The sequence below is a fragment of the Trifolium pratense genome, linkage group LG1 (genome assembly GCF_020283565.1).
Source record: "Trifolium pratense cultivar HEN17-A07 linkage group LG1, ARS_RC_1.1, whole genome shotgun sequence".
NCBI lineage: Eukaryota > Viridiplantae > Streptophyta > Magnoliopsida > Fabales > Fabaceae > Trifolium > Trifolium pratense.
Window position 1 is genome coordinate 51,212,262 of NC_060059.1, and position 6,000 is coordinate 51,218,261.

Consider the following 6,000-nt stretch of genomic DNA (forward strand, 5'->3'; position numbering starts at 1 on the left):
TGTTACAACACATAGATTTTACTCTCAACCATCTCATGACCCCAGTACACCCACACTCTCCAAATTAAATATTTGAACTACATCTCACAATACTCTAAAACAAGAGCATGGTAAGAGAAAAAATACATGCAAATATAAACTTAAAGTGTTTATAGGTGCTACTGCTTGGTGTATTGAAACACGAAACTTGAAGTCATATACCATTGAACTCTTCCACTTTTCATTTCTCTAAGCAATGTGATACTTCTCCAATATAATTTCTTTTTGACCTTTTTTTTTCTTTCCTTCATTAGCAATGTAGGACTTACATTGCAATCAATTCCAACACTTACGAATTATCAATTTCTATTTTGTATGGTATATTTATACAAATATATTATTTGAATATTAAAATATTTTACATGTATATATGACACTGTATGTACATATCTTGATATTTTTCTACTTTTTATCTTTTGTATATTTTCTACACATTTTTAAAAATACACGCAGAAATAAAAAAGACAACTTATTTAATAAATATTATAATGTGCAAACATGATTTCTCATATTTATATGTTGTAAGGTCAAATCAAATCCAATGGTTCCACTAAAATGGTGTGGTGTACGTGCTCTTGTTGCATAAGGACAATTACATAACCCGTTGTCTCAAAGTAGGAGGATGATATAATAAAGAGAGTGCGTCACAAATTTGAAGGGCCCAAGATGATGGACTAAACTTGTGTCATAAGTTATATGTTGGTTGGATAAACATACAAGGTATAATTAGCATTTTAAATTTTGTAGGAGCCAATCACTTCATTATTACCTTATTTCCTTTCTTTTCATACCTTGTGAGAGTCATTGTGTGCTTTTATACTTTATAGACCTTTTTTTTTTCTAACAAACGCAAAATTGAAATAGCTAAATCACTTTTTAAAAACTCTTATCATGTATCTTTCTCAAGATATGTGTTTTATCTACCTGGCTTTTTCTTGTTCAAATAATGTTGCCAACTCTTAAATTGGACATGTTGCCTTTCATGTCACATATTTCTCATAAAAAGTTCTCTTAAATATTCTCTATGAACTTTGTGCAATATCATGGCATATAATTTAAAAAGTGGCACATCAGGATGATTAACATTGATTGGATGTGGTATTACAAACTAACATGATTATTTAGTTAAAAAATAGTTAAATTCATAATAGTCTAAATAGTTAAATTCATACACTATAATTGTGGAGATGCGAGAAATTTGGAGTTCGAGTCTCGTCCTCTTCAATAAAGTTCCTTATAGTCGGAGTTAGTTCAAAATTGGGACCTCAATAAACAAAAAAATTTAGAGGCCCATTAAGCCATGATCTGTATCGTTCCAATTTTATCGAATGTTCCCGAAGGAACTCGTCATTTTATGAGCTTATTCCGATAAGCTAACTCTAAACCTAATCATTTTTCCTCTCTTTTTATTGCAGTTTTATATTAAAAAAAATTAATTTGTCTACAGTAAGAATCGAACCCACATCCTTTGTTTACAATAAAAGTTTTCAACCACTAGAGCATGTGCTTCAATTGTAATTAAAGTTAAAAATCCTAATATGTTAACCTAATCTCTTATCTCTTATATTTTAAGCTTATTCCGATAAGCTAACCCTAAACCTAATTATTTTCTCTATCTTTTTATTGCAGTTTTATATTAAAAAAAAAAATTTGTCTACAGTGGGAATCGAACTCGCATCCTTTGCTTATAATAAAGTTTTTCAACCACTAGAACATGTGCTTCAATTGTGATTAAAGTTAAAAATCCTAATTGGCAAAATTACATTGCAGGTCATTTATCTTATTTTTTGTCCTTTATTTTTTTTTTGTAACATTTTTGTCTGTTATTATTTTTTATTTGTAACATTTAGGTCCTTTATTTTTTATAAATAAATAAGATAAGACCAAAGTGTTACAAAAAAAGATTAAAGTGTTACAAATAAAAAAGATAAATGACCAAAGTGTTACAAATAAAAGATAAATGATCAAAATATTACAAAAAAAGATAAAGGACCAAAGTGTTACAAAAAAAAAAGATAAAGGACCTGCAGTGTAATTTTGTCATCATAATATGTTAACCTAATATTAAATGCATTTATAATCTTCTTTTATATATTTTAAGCTTATTCCATTACGCGGACCCTAAACCTAATCTTTTTCCCACTCATTTTCCCTCTCTTTTTGTTGCAGTTTTAAATTAAAAAAAAAAATAAACATTAAATTTGTCTACGGTGAGAATCAAACATGCATCATTTGCTTACAATAAAGTTTTTATAAAATACCTTTTAATATTAAAATTTTCTTTTGTTATTTATTACATATTAGGCTAATTAGACTTGTAATCGGCCAAAAAATCGGCCAAAAGCCCAAAAATCGATTTTTGGGTTTTTCGGTCGATTTTAGGGTTTATAGTCGATTTTTGGGTTTTTTGCCGATTTTAGGTTTTTCGGCCGATTTTTTGGGTTTAGGGTCGATTTTTGGGTTTTTGATTAATTTTTTGGGTTTTCAGCCGATTTTAGAGTTTATAGTCGATTTTAGGGCTTTTGGTCGATTTTAGGTTTTCAGCCGATTTATGGTTTTTGACCGATTTTAGGTTTTTCCGTCGATTTTTTCGGTTTTTCGGTCAATTTTTGGGTTTAGGGTCGATTTTACAATTGATGGAATTTTAACACTTTATCCAAACACTGGAATTTGAAAATCAAGAGAATTCAATTGAATCAATTGAATAAAATCCCTTGAATTTCTAGAATCCCTCCTCCAAACACACTCTTAAGTCACATCACAAAATAAAACACAATTTACGAAATCCTATTTTATTTAATACAGTAGTGGAAAGAAGGTGACACAGCCATGTGCCAGATGTTCAAGATTATTTGTTCAAATCCTTAATTACGGTGCTATTTTTTCTTTTGCAAATCAACACATAATTTGCTTATTTTTTTCTTAGTATTTGTAAGCAAATATATCTGTATATATAACTTTCCAAAATTTCTAATGCTCGTCACAATGGATAATCTCAACCAATGGAGTATTGTGAGAATTGGAAGTTGATAGGAAAAGATTATGATGAGTTCAATTTTCGCATATTTATAATTTACCATGTGTGATAAATTTAAGATGTTTTACTGCCATTTCTAATTCTACTATTAGTCGCGTAAAGGATGTTTTACCGAATTTTTCTCTTTCCACCTTCGCTATTTCTCTTCTACATCCTTTTTTTCATTTTTGCCCTTCTATAAAAAATTTTAAATGTGTTTTTCGAAGTTTTTCTATGTCAAATTGAAGAAAAAAAAATCGGAAAACACATTCCGAAGTTTTTTCGAAGGCAAAAAAAATTCAGAAAACGCGTTCCGAAATATTTATCCAAAGATAAAAATGGAAACTCGAGGGGTAAAAAAGACACACTGGGGATGAGATGAGAAAAATTCCTAGTTGTAAAATTGTAGATAAAGAAAATCTCTACACGATATGATAGAGCCTTTTGGAATTAAAATAGCATTTTAACAAAGTTTTGATCGTCCAAAAGAGATACGTGATTCCTTATGAAGTGAAGAACATAAGGCATATCGAATACATTCCAAATCATACGTTTTTTAAACAAAAGGCATTAATTAAAGAGATGAAGATCCTTTCCAAGGAATAAGATGCTCCTACTTTGGCAATTGGCATCTACAAAAGACAACGATTTAGAATGGAGACAAAGTTTCAACACACATTTAATTTGAACCTTTAATTTCGCATACTTTAAGAAAGGAAAATCATTTCGTTCTTTTCTTTCATATCACTGTCCAACTTCTCTTATATCTTGTTCTATGTTTTTTTTTTTTTTTTATCTAGTGTTTTTTCCACATGTTTTGCATGAAAGTAAGGGAAAGTCTAGGATCCAAAATCTCTTATACTCTAGTAAACACACATAATATTCTTCTTTTTTAGGATATATGCTTTTGATGAACATATCATTTGAAAGTGATGATGAGAATGAGGGATCCAAGGCACTTTCATCTTATATAAGATCACGACGATGGAGGTACCACCACACCATGCATATGCATATGCATGCATGCTTTTATTCTTTGTGTGTGACTGTGGTCTCTATGTAGAAATTATTAAAGAGATGGTCAAAAGATGATATACATGTGCTAGCTTGTGGGGGGTAAATACGGCAATATCTTTGAATTATATTTATATATAATCTCCAAGTTTGTTGCTTTTGATGTTTGTTTGATCATTTTCCTTAAATGCGTACATGTGTATGTGTTGATAATAGGAAAGAGGGGATGATTTTTTTTTTCAGCATCAATTTAATTCGGTTCGTGGGTCAATTATGACATCAAGTAGTTTCAGTTAAGAGGGGATGATTTCTCTCCAAACATGATCAATTGGAGTATCTTATCATAAATAGTTTAATTTCCATTTAATTTGGATCCTTTAACAATTTGGATAGTGTTGAACATTTGCACGTGTGTGTATAAAAAAATACATGTATAAAGAAGTTAAATTCTTTAAATAGTTATTAGTTAGCTCGCATGATTTATCTTTACGATGGTACAAATGTTATGTTAGGATTCGTTGAAGAGTCTGGGTCAATGCTGCAGGACCACAAGAGAGGAAGCTCTGTCGTATCTTTACGTAAAACCTTTAACTTTAGTTTTTTGGGTCATACATATCGCTTATAAATACAACATTCTTTTCATTGGAATTCACTTCCCCTCCACCAAGCCGAACCATGACTCTGATACTACTTGTTAAAGAGTGTGGAGGAGCTTCACAAGTAATAACGGGTCAGTGATCCAGGACCATAAGAGAGGCAGATGTCACATCTCCACCCAAAACTTTAAGTCATTAGATTCATGAGTTATCTGTTATATATTCGACATTTCTCTCATTCTTAGTCGATGTAAGAACGATTTGAAACCCTAGCCACTTTATGCATTCTCTTTCTATGGATTCTCAACATTAACATGGTATCAAAGAATTGGTTGATTCTATTAGGACTTGGAAGTTTGATGACTAGTCTTAATCTCTTCAATAAGGTTCTGTTTGTTTCTTTCCTTCAATTTTTTATTATACTTCTCAAACTTGAATGAAAATTGTTACGTGTTGTTTGGGAGTGGATTTGTTTAGAAGCCTTGACACTTTTTGATTTAGTTTATTAAGTGTGTATTTTGGAACTGTTCGTGATTGCTACTTGATACGCAATACACATACCAGGAGCAAATTTGTGATTTGTTGTTCTTTTCCTTTCCTCGACAAACTATTGTTTTTGTTTTCTTTGGTTCTTTCATAGTTTATTGCAATGGTTAGTGATAAGGATGATTCTCTTCAATCTATTAGTGTCTAATTGAAAGGACCAAATTATCCTTATTGAAGTTATGTAATGAGAATTTTTTTGAAAGGAAAAAGGGTGTGGAGTTATGTTGATGGAACCTCTGTTAAGCCCACTGATAAAAAAGATGAAGCAAAGTATGCAAAAGAGTTAGGTACATGGGAGGCCAGTAATTCGAAGATTATTACTTGGATCAATAATTCTGTTTCTCAGTCAATAGATATACAATTAGCAAAATACGATACTGCTAAAGAAGTTTGGGACCATTTGGAATGGTTATATAAACAGTCTAATTTTGCTAAACATTATCAGTTGGAAAGTGACATTAGAGCTCTTAAGCAAAATAATATGAGCATTCAAGAATTTTATTCGGCTATAAATAATTTGTGGGACCAATTGGCTCTCATGGAACCGGATGAATTAAAAGCTGTCAAAGCATACCTTGACCATAGAGAAGAGCAACGATTAGTTCAATTTTTTATGGCTCTTCGTGACGAATTTGAGGCCTTGCATGGGGGTATTCTACATCGTACTCCTCTTCCCAAGGTTGACTCGGTTGTTAATGAACTGTTTGCAGAATAAATTTGACTCAAGTCTCACTCTCTTTCGCATTTGGATAAAGAAATTCATACATCTCCATTTGTTTGTGCTGCTCC